At 39.6% G+C, this 14,482-nt stretch overlaps 1 pseudogene; it reads left to right on the forward strand.

The window, feature by feature from the left end:
- LOC127434915 (thyrotropin-releasing hormone-degrading ectoenzyme-like) overlaps positions 1 to 14,225 on the forward strand; it is a 184,124-nt pseudogene extending 169,899 nt beyond the window's left edge.
- Positions 14,226 to 14,482: the final 257 nt, after the last annotated feature.

The following is a 14,482-nucleotide window of genomic DNA, read 5'->3' on the forward strand; positions in this document are numbered from 1 at the left end:
GTGAAATTCACCATTTTGAATTGAAAATATGTCATTACAGTACACAATTCATATGTCATTCTTAATATGTATGTGAAAACATTAACAGAGCCATTTTAAGCATATCACTCTTAAGGGAATATTTCACCCAAAAATCCAAATTTGCTGATAATTTACTCACCCTCAGGCCATCCAAGATGTATCTGAGTTTCTTTCTTCATCAAAACAGAATTTAAGATTTTTAGGATTTCATTTCAGGCCTCCTCCTTTAAACAATGCAAGTGAATGTACTCCATTTTTTGATGGTCCAAAATACATATTTTGGGTGCATCAAAATAATCCACACAACTCCAGTCGACAAATAAAGTTCTTCTGAACCCAAACGATTGATTATTTTTAGAAACAAAATGTATATACTTTTTAACTACAAATGTTCACTTAGGTACATCTCTGTGACGTACGCTCATGAGACGGATGACGTAAGCTTGTTGGTAAGGTCATGTGTCACATGGAGGAGGAGGCAGGAAACTCGTCATTGTTTACAAGAGAAACTTGCACAGACCACCAAGCGCTGTTCTCAACCAACACAGTCCAAAACAATTTAAAAACAATATAAAATAATAATAAAAAAATAAATAAAAATTTGCAAATAATAATTAAAAAAACATTACTGCAGTCAATAACCATCCTTTATTTTGGAGCAATGCCATTGCGTTATCTACTTGTTAGGAATTCAAGCCACACAAGATGTAGTTAGTGAAACCAAGTGCAAGAGCGTTTATTGAGATTCACAGGATTTACAGAGTTTACACAGTGAGATCAATGGTACAGGTGATATCACACAGCAGAGTAAGCACTAAACAGATATCGACGAAGAGAAAGAGCAAATACAGACAGGAAAATAAACACTGCGTGAGAGTAGTGTGGTCAAACTAGAGTCCTTTGTGTGAGACTTGACAGTGAAGTGGCGTGAAGGTGAGTTATTTATGCAGGCAGTGATGAGCGAGTGAATTGAGTGCAGGTGCAGTGAATTAGAAATCGGGTGATGAGGAGCGGAGCGCTGAGGGAGGCGTGACAATGACAAAGTTTTCACACATACCTGAGTTCGCTGGAAAAACAGCATGGGCACAGCTGATGAATTCAGATATCGACCCATTGTTTTTTCGATGGTCTGAAATCCTCAAATGTTCACTGCACACCCTACAATATTTGAGAGAATGTAGGGGTGTACTGATATCCAGGTTCAGCGTGATAAGCCAGAGCTTCTATCGCTCGTGATCATGTATAGGCAATCGATGAAGTTAATATTTTTCCCGGCATGCATTTTCTTTGGGGTTTCTGAAGGTTGAAGCATCCAGGATACACACACCAAACTAACATTTTGAACAATACAATTATACAAATACAAATCTACAGCAAAGACAATTAAACTTTTGTACAGAGCTCCTTCTCTTGTAAACAATGACGTGCTTCCTGCCTCCTCCTCCACGTGACGCGTGACCTTGCCAACAAGCTTACGTCATCCCTCTCATGAGCGTTCATCACAGAGATGTACGGAAGTGAACATTTGTAGTAATAAGTATATAAGTATTGTTTTGTTTCTAAAAATAATCAATCGTTTGGGTTCAGAAGAACTTTATTTGTTGACTGGAGTTGTGTGGATTATTTTGATATTTGATACACCCTAAATATGCATTTTGGACTGTCAAAAAATTACATGAAAGAGTACATTCACTTGCATTGTTTAAAGGAGGAGGACTGAAATGAAAACCTAAAAATCTTAAATTCTGTTTTGATGAAGAAAGAAACTCTTGGATGGCCTGAGGGTGAGTGAATTATCAGCAAATTTGCATTTTTGGGTGAACTATTCCTTTAAGATAAAGAGTGAATGTGTATATATTGTAAAGGCATTGAATAAATGTGGTAATCCGGCAGGCTTTGAAGTAGCTTTTTAGAAAATTCCCTTGACATTGTCTTAACATAATGAACTATAAAACACAAAGTAGAGTGATATGGCCCACAGGTTAGAACTAGAACATAAGACCTGCGACTTGTGGTTTCCACTGAGTTTTTAGGTTATGGCAGAGACAGTGTCATATATTTTTAAAGCAAATATTATTAGGTAATAATTTACAATCAATTTAAGATTTTCTAAATAATTTCTTTATCTTTAATTGATTCAAAATTTTCACCACTTACATTCTGACCTTGAATAAAGTTGGTGTTTAAAGGTCTTAGATTATATCAGCTCAGAGTTATCAAGAAAATGTTCCACTGTGGCAGAAAGTCCTTTGTGATGTTGATCTAAACCCAAATGGTGAAAAGATGGCTTGTGATTTCTGACGGCAGAAGACCACTTGAGAAGGAGCAATGAAAAGTGGTTCGGTTTGAATTTACAAGCCTTGAGAATTTTATTGGATAATTTGAAAACTGTTTTTTATGTATATGCTCTTACTACTTTGATCACGACACACTAGTGAGCATTTTAGGGTATTTTCAAGAAGAAATATTCTAGCATGTGCATACAAATAGAAACACATAGAAATACATTTACAGACTCATAACACTAGTTATTCCAGAGGTTGAGATGCAGACTTTTGACATGCATTTTAATTTGATTTGTTGATCATAATGGCAGTTATTTAATTTTGTCATGCTGTGCTGCATGCCATTGAGAATTGGGTATAAATATATGGATCCCAAAATAAAATTTATGAAAAACAATTCTGAGGAATCCAAATAATCTGCAAACACCCCCATATTTATACTGTATATATGGTAATATATGTGTCTCTTTCTCTGAGTATTACCTAAATTCTAAAAATTAACCTCTGCATTAACGTAAAATAAAATGACAAATTCTTTGTCTGTTTTTGGCTCCATTAATTCAGATGTAAATGTTAAATATTAGTGTTTCAGTGATTGTGGAGGTTTGCATTAATGTTTCAGAATCAGAATCAGAATGAGCTTTATTGCCAAGTATGCTTACACACACACAAGGAATTTGTCGTGGTCACAGAAGCTTCCAATGCAAGAGAATGCAACGTATATACGTACATACTGTACAAACATGTACATGTAAACATATATAAATAAAGTGACATAAAATAATAATAATAATAAAATATAAAAAAATACAATATAACGGTAAAAAAAGAAAATATACAATAGCGCAATAATGTTGTTCGAATATTTTATATACAGATATACAGTTATTTGCAGGTGATATTGAAGAAGAGGTAGGATATGTTAAAGAATATAAATGAAGTATGGATATAAGTAGGAATGGATGGATTGAATATTGCACATGGTTGGATTGACCAAAGGAAAGTATTTGGGGGCAGTTTTAACTGTTCATGAGATGGATGGCCTGAGGGAAAAAACTGTTCCTGTAACTGGCTGTTCTGGTGATCAGTGCTCTGTACCGCTGGCCAGAGGGCAGCAGTTCGAAAAGGAAGTGTGCTGGGTGAATGAGGTCAAGAGTGATTTTACCAGCCCTTTCTGTCACTCTGGATGTGTACAGTTCTAGCAGGGTGGATAGGGGAGCGCTAATAATCCTCTCAGCAGTCCGAACTATCCTTTGAAGTCTTCTGATGTCTAACTTGGTAGCTGAGACAAACCAGAGAGTTATAGAAGTGCAAAGGACAAACTGCTGCTGAGCAGAACCTTATCAGCAGTGCCTGTGGCAGGTTGAACTTCTTCAACTGATGAAGGAAGTACAACCTCTGCTGGGTCTTTTTCAAAATGGAGTCAATGTGGGTCTCCCACTTCAGGTCCTGTGAGATGGTAGTACCCAGGAACTTGAATGACTCCACTGCTGCCACAGTGCTGTTCAGAATGGTGAGTTGGGTTAATGCTGGTGTGTTCCTCCTAAAGTCCACTATCATCTCCACTGTTTTAAGCTTGTTCAGCTCCATGTTGTTTTGGTTGCACCAGACGGCCAGCTGTTCAACCTCCCTTCTGTATGCAGACTCATCGTCATCTTGGATGAGGCCGATGACTGTAGTGTCGTCTGCAAACTTCAGGAGCTTAACAGAGGGGTCCTTGGAAATGCAGTCATTTGTGTAGAGGGAGAAGAGTAGTGGGGAGAGCACACATCCCTGGGGGGCACCAGTGCTGATTGTACATGTGCTGGAGGTGAATTTCCCCATTCTCACTAGCTGCTGCCTGTCTGTCAGAAAGCTGGTGATCCACTGACAGATAGAGCTGGGAACAGAGAGCTAGGTTCATTTAGTCCATAGGAGAGCGGGGTTGATGTTGTTAAAAGCCGAAAAGAAGTCAACAAATAGTATCCTTGCATAAGTCCCTGGTCTGTCTAGATGTTGAAGTATGTAATGCAGTCCCATATTGACTGCATCATCCACAGACCTGTTTGCTCTATAAGCAAATTGAAGGGGATCCAGAAAGGGTTCAGTGATGTCCTTCAGGTGGGCCAACACAAGTCTCTCAAATGACTTCATGACCACAGACATCAGAGCGATGGGTCTGTAGTCATTAAGTCCTTTGATCTTGGGTTTCTTTGGAACAGGGATTATTGTGGGGCATTTGAAGCAGCAGGGAACTTCACACTGCTCCAGTGATCTGTTGAAGATGTGTGTGAAGATGGGGGCCAGCTGGTCAGCACAGGATTTTAGACAAGTGGGTGAAACACCATCTTGGCCCTGTGCTTTTCTTTCCTTCTCTTTCTGGAAGGCCTGGCACACATCATCTTCACAGGTCTTAAGTGCATGTTGAGTAGCAGGAGAGGGGAGGAGGGTGATGGCAGGAGGTGTAAATGTTTGTGTGCTGTGAAGGTCAGAGCAGGTGTGGGGTGTGTGACTAGGATTTTCAAATCTACAGTAAAACACATTCAGGTCATTAGCCAGTTATTGATTCCCTACAGTGCTGGGGGATGATGTCTTGTAGTTGGTGGTCTTTCAGGCCTCTCCACACTCTTACCTGCAGATATTTTCCACCTTCATATAAAAGTTATTTTCAATGTTCTGTCCTCCAGTATTCCACCCAACATGTGGGACATTGTATACTGCTCAGGTGTTTCTCTGATGGACGAGGATGTATGGGAGTTTATCTGGATGAAATTCCACTCCTCCACTGTTGTCTCTGAGAAGTTTGTTCTGGAGGCCTTGACCTGCAGTGACAACATCTTCCTGCTCAACAGGGCAGCTGACATTCTTACACCTCATTGAAAAGTCTCAAATGCCATGATGAAGCAAACAAATCCAAATAACAAACAATCAATAGATCAATCAACCTTGGGTGAAAGTTGATGAGCAAAAAATACAGGTTGATCTGGGCAGACATTAGAGTTCAGCTCCCAGCTTCTCAAATAATTTCTTATAAATGATGGAAAATCTTTGACTTGTGTGTACCATTCACCAACCTTTGCATGTCAGATGCACTTTTTTAGTGTATTAGATTAAAACCTGGGTTTGAACCCTACTATCCTATTAGTGAAACTGCTCAAGGTGTCTGGAGCATAAGTGCTAAACACTAAGGCACAGTTCCAGCAATATCTTACTTGTTTGGTAATAGTCTATCTCATGAGGCATTTTGATTCATGCCTCATCCTGTTTTTCATACTGTCAATCACACCAGTACTTCATACTCCACTCACTCCTCTGATGGGCCACCAAAGACAATGGCTGGTGTAGGAGCTTTTGTGCCAAGTCTCCATGGTGCCTTTAATCCTCTCCAGCTCAATAGTAGGATCAGAACAGTGATGGAATACACCCTGTCCAGCCCAGATGAGGCGATCCCAGAGCCCACACATATTATGAAGCAGATATTTTAGGACACACTGGGGGTTTGACGTCTCCATTTATTCTCCTTCATTTGGATGGCTGTTTTATGGATGCACTGTGAGAGAAACTTGGCCATATAAACAGAGCCACTATGACCTATCTCTGCAATGAACGTTCTGTATACTCAACAGACTGATAGTGACAATACTGATAGAGACGATGTAGAGCAACAAACATATGCACATATTTCAGTGCTCTGCATCCAGGATTCTTCATTTTCATGATAAGATCCTCTTCATAATATAGCAGTAGTCAGTGAGGGACCTGACTGGTAATTGTGGTAACTGCATTTCTTGAAGGTAAAATCAATAAGCCTTACATGCTCTATCCATGATTTGGCTGTAATATACAATACACCTTGAAGGGTCTGACGCATGTCAGGAATGCAGTAGCAGTGCTTGCTCATTTTTACAGACAATCACTGCAACCTAGATACCTCATCTCATAGTAAGAGAAACTGTACAGTGAGTACAGTATTCACGTAATAGAGAACAAACATATAGGTAGAGGCTATGAAGAAACCTCCAGCATTCTCATCCAAAACAAACCTTTCCTGCAGGACCACCCTGATTAGGATGGTGGGGAATGTGATTATGTTCAGGGATCAACATCCTTGTTGCTCCACAAAATATTTCTTTCAACCCTCCAATCAGACTTTAGGGATAGGGTAAACAGTAGGGTTAGGCTCGGGGCTCAGGGTTAGGAGCTTGTTCGACAGTCTTATAAACCTTTAACTTCCTTCTGATTTTAGGGGTTGTTCATGGTTTGGGTTAGTGATATAATTAAGATGTTTCTTTAATAGGAATGTTGTTCCAGCACCAACACAAGATGTTGATCCAGGAAGACATCTTACTTTGCCAAATCACGGCCACCTTTTAACTGTAGTTGGTTTTACATGGTTTCTAGCTGGTCAAAGTTGGTAATTTATGGCCATAAGCTGGTTAAGGTGGTTAATGAGGTGAACTACCATCTGATGAGCTCAAGGTCAACCTGGTCAGAGCTGGTAGGCCATATTGAATATGCTTGTTTGGATCTGGTTAACCTGACTAAAGTTTCAAAACACATCTTGAACTGGTTAACCAGTGTGACCAATCTAGACAGGTATGTTCTGCTCCTACCATTGAGCAAATGATAGGCAACTGGAGCTGCAATAGTGATGTGGTGTTATATAGAAGTGGCAGACATCACTGTTATAAAAACCCAAGCAATAGCAATAATTGTGTGTTAATGAGACACTAGTGGCTGCTGCTACAGTGCATTTCATTAGCATGCTGTGATAACCACGCTGACTACCATGTGATGTGAACAACTGAATAGATATCAGCTAGCTGTTAATTCCACTCTGGAAGTTTATCAACAGTGTCTCAAGTTTGATAGCTGCAGCTCTGCACTGATTTCATTTAATTAATTAATTACCAAGAAGTAAAAAAAAAATTTGGTATCTCTGTTCAGTTTGCAGGTAATGTCTGATGAGTCATAAAAATGAAGCACATCATCTTGTATAAGTCTCAGAGTTAAAACCACAGTTTGATCCATGATGATTCACACATCTTGTCCAGAGAGTATTTGGTGTTGCTTTTTTATGCCTCAAATATCTCTCATTACTGAGATTTATATAAGTGTCAAACAATTAAGATCTTATTTAGGCACGTTGCCTATTGCCACAGAAAATAATTTCAACTCTTCTCTCAGTGTGTATATATGATCAGGAAACATGTTTACAGTAGATACGTTTAATATGGAAGCTAAGCAGTGAAGTGAGTCTGAGAGTTTAAAAACAGAAATGTGAGCATGTCATACTAAAGCCCAAAGTATACTGTGGTTTTGATGCTAATACTTAGCGTATGCATACGTTGAACACTCAGCCTTTCAAAGTATACTCCATTTGACTCTGCACGCATACACAGGCGGTTGGTATAAATAGATCATGGTGGAAATTGTACAACTCAGTCCGTCAGAGTAACAGATAAAGATTTTGTTCTAGTGCAACCTCTGAACATGATGCCACACACAAACATCTCTAATAATTTCATCTTAGCACAGAAAACACCACTAAAACGTGCACATCTATGTCAAAAAGCTCAACTGACCATGAAAGCAAACCACATATAGGCAAATATTCAAAAACTGTGCAAATTATCTCACTAAAATGAACAGCGTGACAACACTAATCAAAACGAAAGACTCTGAATGTTTTGCAGTAATTGTAATCTATTACAAACCAGTGCATCAACAACACCTCAAAGCAATGAGTTACACTTAACTGAAATGATGAGCGGTATGCTTTAACTAAGCCAACCAGCAACACATTAGAATAAAATTAGCTTTTAAAACGTATTAATGAAGTTCACAACATAGGTTTGCACTCAAGAGCGGTAACTTTCGAGGACCATATTAGCCTGACATATAAGTGATCAAAGCTTTTGATTGGCTAATGGGCAAAGGCACATATGCCCCACAGGCTATCATTGAACACTTGTTGCACATGCGGATGACGTTCTTCAGATCTCCGTTGATGGGCTAGCCCCATGCATAGCAAATGAGAATGATTAAACGTACTGTAATCTACTGTTGTCTTGTGTAATTGTTATAAAACAAGTTTAAGATGTGGAAAATATACAGTATTATTCCTTAAAATAAATGTATGATTATGCCACGCATTTTGCACCACACCGCCACATCTGGTGAGGTACAGCCCCACCTGCCCCTAATATAGAGACCCCACTGGCACTACAACTGTAATGGGATACTGGACTATTTCTCTTCAGAAGTTTGTACCCATAAAGATGTCTTCATAGTCCTTCAGACTCGAGTTATATAAATGCAGGCAGTAATGTTCTCCCTACTCACAAACTATGCAAGTTGCGTAGGGCCCCCACACTGTCAAAGAGATTATAAGTAGCCTAGTACTGGTATTTATTTTCATGCAAACATTAACATAATGGTAAAAAAAATAATAATAAAAGAAATAAACTTAGGCCTTTAGGTTGCTGATTTTGCCTTTCTGCAAAATAAATCTTATTCGACCTGCAAATTTTGTCTCAGACTGTCAAATCATGGCAAAACCCCTGCAGTGTTCAAACCAATTCACTTTAGCTTTAAAATTGTAGAAATGTTCCCTTTAAGGTCAGAATATTTTTTTTTTTAGACATTAGGTTGACAAAAGCATATTCCATTTAATGTATACACTGGAACCCTACTTTAACCCTTAAATGCATACCTCGGGTCTTTAGAGACCCGGAACCTCATTTCAACCCCTGTACTTCATCCATCTTTTGGATTTGTGCCCACACTTTTTTAGTATTCTACAATCTTTCTCTCTTAGAAATATTAACACACACATCCTTATGAATACCCCTAAACCTAACCCTCACAAAAACTTTCTGCATTTTTACATTTTCAAAAACAAAACAAAACAAAAAAAAAAAAACACACACACACACAAAATATAATGGTTAAAAAAATAAATAAAAAAATACCAAAAGTGTGGGGTCATTAGTGACCCAAGGTATGTAAGAGTGTCATTTTTTTATTTTATTAAAAAAAATTGTTTATTTATTCATTTATTTTGCACTTCCATAAATTATATTTGTATGATTATTTCATATCTATTTAAGTTTACTTTCATGGGATATCTATTTCTTTCTTTATTACAAGAGAAATGAGTACTATATTCATATAAATAAATACTATATCACGTTGATTTTCTGTGCAAAAATGAATTAACAAAAATGGTGATTTATCAGTATTCTATATGCGTGTACACATACACATTTTACATTTATTCATTTAGCAGACACTTTTATCCAAAGCAACTTACAAATGAGGAAAACAATCATGCTAAATGAGACAGTAGGAAGCAATGTGCTGTAATACAAGTTTCAAAGTTGCTTGGAGACAGAGGTAGAAGAATGAAATTTTTATTATTATTTTTTTTTTTTTTTTTTTTTTTTATGTAGCTTTAGTAGGGTAGGGTCAAGTGCTCGAGAAAGAGCTGTGCCTATAGGTGTTTTTTGAAAGAGGCTAGAGAAACAGCATACATACATGTCTACATGTTATTTTTTACTCAAAGTGGCAATGTTGTTTCAGTAATTGACTTGTTTTACATTTGACATTGCTATTTGATGAAACTATATATTAGATATACTGACGAAACAACATGGAAGTAAACTATAGCAAGTATAACACATGAATCAGAATCAGCTTTATTGCCAAGTATGCTTACACATACAAGGAATTTGTCTTGGTGACAGGAGCTTCCAGTGTACAACAATACAAAAACAATACAAAAACAGCAGCAAGACATAGATAATAATAAAAAATAAAAAATAATTATACACATATGTACATACACACACAGACACACACATACATACATACATACATACACTACCGGTCAAAAGTTACAAGGGGTACAAATGTACTAGTGTACTGCTTTCTGAACACAGTGCATTATACACTGCTTATTGCCTACTTATGTGTATATATATATATATATATATATATATATATATACACACACAGCTCTGGAAAAAATTAAGAGACCACTGCAAAATTATCAGTTCCCTATCTGTCACTCACTCGACGTTGTGTCGATGTAGTGACACTAGAGGTCGCTCTTTGGAGCCTCAAACACCTCTGATCTTTGAGAAAAGGCCAATGGGAATTGGCGAGTGGAATTTGCATGCCACTCCCCAGGACATACGGGTATAAAAGGAGCTGGCTTGCAACCACTCATTCAGATTTTTTCTTCGGAGCCGAGTGGTGTTGATGTATTCCACTGCCAATCCATTCTCCTCTGTAGAAAACAAGCGATCTCCGCGGCTGTTGGATTTCATGGCGCATCACAGCGGTTTCTCCCCCTCTCGCACAGATAAGTGCGGAGAACGCCCCTGAGCACTTTGACAGCCCTAAAAGAGTATATATTCCCTAAAAGAGTGGGCACTGACGGAAAGCGTCTTTTTAAAGATGCCTTTCCGGTTATGTGCAGTTCCTGGTTGTGGTCGTTATCTCTCCACTTCTGATGGTTGCTGCCTTAGGTGTCTGGGCTCCAGACACACTGAGACAGTGTTCCTGGATGGTTCATGTCCGCACTGTGAGAGCATGACCATGGCTAAGTTGTGATCACAGCTTTACTTCCTCAGAGGGAAAGCCACTCCAGCCCCTCCCCACCCCGGTTAACACTGGGGACGATTTGGGGACTTCAGTGGGAGTAACTCCGTCGGGTGAATCCCCTTGGACCTCCCATTCCCCAGCACGCTCGTGCGCCCCGGTTGAGTTCTGGGATGAGTCAGGTGGCCCGCCTCACAGCTGGTTTGACCTCTCATTCGGTGCTCAGGAGGAGGATGAGATCTTGATAGCAGCATCAGAGAGCAGGCTGCTTCAGTCTGATGCAGACTGGGCATGTAGGTTTGCGTCGTCACTGGCGACTAAGGCCTACGGTGCCGATGGACAAGCCACCTCCGCCCTGCACGCCATGGCTCTCCTGCATGTGCACCAAGCCAAGGTGCTGAGAGAACTGCACGAAGGTAGTTCTGACCCAGGAGGGGCATCCCCCTGCAGCAATGGCACCGGCTCCGCCGTGGCCAGGCCCCAGCATAGTGCCCCCCGCAGGAAGCAGACGCCCCCCGTCTCACGGCCTACCACCAAGAACCCAAGGAAGGCTTCTAGGCGCACCTGAGATGGGCAACCGAGCACGTGGAGACCCGCTGCAGGCCTAGAGATAGTAAGCAGTCCACTCCATCCCCCGGTGGAGGGCCGGGAGGAGAATCCTTTGTTGCCTTTTATTTGAGAGCAGGGATTTGAGTTTCAGGAGGAAGAGGCGGAGTGGATGGAACCGCTGGAGGATCAGGGATTAGAGACTCAGGAGGTGGAGCCAGAGGCAGGCGGAGCCGCAGAAGGTTTAAGGAATTGAGTCTCTGGAGGCGGAGCCACAGGGTTTGGAGCAGTAGGCTGCTCAGGAGATGTTGGAGGAGTATCAGAAGAGGCGGAAGACGTCTCGGGAGAAAGAGCAGGCGGAACCGCTGGAGGAAGAGTTTCAGAAGAGGCGGACGGAGCCGCTGGAAGATGAATCTCAGGAGGAGCGGACGGAACCTCTGGAGGAGGAGTCTCTTGAGGAGTGGGCAGGAGTCGTTATGGTCAGGAGCGCTGGCAGTGACTGGGAAACGGCCTCTGTGGCCATGGGTACTGGCATTGACAGAGAAATTACCTCTGTGGTCGTAAACACGGGCAGTGACAGGGGAACAACCTCCGTGGCTGTGAGCATTGGCAGTGACAGCGGAACGACCTCCGTGGTTGTAAGCACTGGCAGTGACAGGGGAACGACCTCTGTGGTCGTAAGCACAGGCAGTGACAGACTTTGCGTATAAATGTCTTTTGCCATTTACCTTATCCAAACTCACTTACAGTGCATATAGAGTATGGTATACTTTTTATCGGTACCCGTGTTCCCTTGTAACCGAACCCATGTCCTTGGCATTGAGTATAAATGTCTTGAATTTTGGCAGATAAATAATATGTCAAGAAAGAGAAGTTAACAATTGTGGTCAGTTTTACTTACAGTTAATTTGTCACACTGGAAACGGAAAGTCAGATTTCAGAATTACAAACTGCATCTGAATAGCAAACTACATGTGAAAGTGAGAAATTGTTGGAGAGTTATCACAGCAAAATAATACTGTTCTGCAAGGCTTGTTCCATAGAGGAATCCGAATATTTGTGGGATTTGTAAACTGTGAAGCTGCAATCTACACAAAGATGTGAGCTTTGTCACTTGCCAATAATTTCCAGTGTGTTCATATTATGGTACAAGTGACTCGACAAACAAAAGTTCTGGAGTTCAAACCAGAACAGCAGATGAACAGAAATGACCCAAACCACAGTGAAGCGATTAACTTCTCATGTAATTTCAAATTGAAAACTCGCTCACCTTGGCAGTGTCCTTATGTGTAACAACTAATTTCCTGTTTCTGCCTTTTATTTGTCTACTTGACATTTTGCACCAATTTGAATCAAATGAGTCTGTCTGTGTTTGATTTGGGCTTCTCAGATTAATTACTTTTTGAAGAAGTTGACACTATTGAAAACATGTTTTGAATAATCGTGTTTTGTTGTGGCTGAAAACAGGAAAGAAAAATGTGATTTTAAGCACTTTCATATCAGATTTAATGAAGTGTAAAACTAGTATAAAATGAGCTTTGAAATTGATTAAAATAACATAATTAGTACAGACATGAAAATATTAATATTTGTTAAATAGAAGATATTTACCTGTTTTGTATCTCAGTCCCAAATCTTCCTGGCAAGGAAGCATGTCATTTATTTTCAGATTATCTTGCAGTGTTTAATTTTTTATTGTGATTGGTAGGCACACGTTCCAAGGGTGTTTATTAATTTCCTATAACTGAATGACTATGAAGTAAGTCCAGGTTTGTAGACTGTATTACAGTTGCATATCACCACATTTTTCCAAATTGTTAAATTAATTTTTTTCTGCTTCTCATTACACTACCAATTCTAGACACATTACCAATTAATTTTCAGTAATTCAGTGGTCCATCATCAAGTATTCCTTTATTTATAGCCAGTCCAACACTGAATCTGTGCCTGCAGAACTCTGGACATTGGAAAGTCCATCCTTCATAAAGTTTTACACCTTTCTGGCCATCGGTTATTCATTACATATTTTGACTAATTTAATAATGCCTTCAGCTACCAATAAGATTGTGAAAATCTTTAGAGGTCTGGCAAAAATGTTTTACAAAGTTTAAATCCATGCCTCTGAGCCGGGATCAAGATATGATTGATGTCATCACACATGTGGGCCGCAATCCGATCGGAAGACATTTAGCATGGAGATATTTCAGAGAGAAGTGGGACATATTGAATTCCAGGTAAATCTAGCAGATAGAGCCTCTTCATTCATCTATCTGTTTATTTGTGACTTTTACCTTCAATCCCTGATATGAATTTAACATTCGCTTTCACACTGTCATTAGATATTTAATGGTGAATCTGATTTACTTGTTTGTGTGTGGAGAGGCAGAGAGCATTATGAGAAATATTTATTGGCGTTTGTTTGCTGGGCTCATTAGAATGGTGTGGTGTGATATATAAACACCAGTGTATTTAATAACTGCATCTCTCTCATTCACAGGTATGGTGAAGCCTTATTTATGAACTCCAAATTAATCAGCGGTGTGACAGAGTTTCTCAACACTGAGGCCGAGTTGAATAAGGTGAGTCTGGGCTTATACACACCCTGAGACAAGCTGAGTCTAATCAAACTAAACTGATAATCAACAACTGATGACTTTTCATGAAACATTAATGCTTTGAAAGAAAAGCAGCAAAAATAGACTTTGCAGATTAGAAAATTGTGCTGTGGACTTTTTCATGCCATTATATCCTCATTGTAATTTCTTATCCTGATTACAGGAAATGTGAAGTGTATTCACTTATTTAAATTTGTTCAGCTTCAATACCAGAGGGTTCAGGCTGCTGTTGCTTCTCACTGCAGCACATAATTCTCATATAGCTGACTTCCTCTTCACAATTTATAATTCCGACAGAGATAATACAAACCCCCTCAGTGTTTTCTTAAACAGAGCATTACCGTACTGTCATTGACAATTAACTGCTTCTGGAGCACTTCAGTTTATGTGGAGCAGAACTGTACGACAGACAAAAAAAAAACAGATTTG

This window comes from Myxocyprinus asiaticus, chromosome 45, assembly GCF_019703515.2.
Source record: "Myxocyprinus asiaticus isolate MX2 ecotype Aquarium Trade chromosome 45, UBuf_Myxa_2, whole genome shotgun sequence".
NCBI lineage: Eukaryota > Metazoa > Chordata > Actinopteri > Cypriniformes > Catostomidae > Myxocyprinus > Myxocyprinus asiaticus.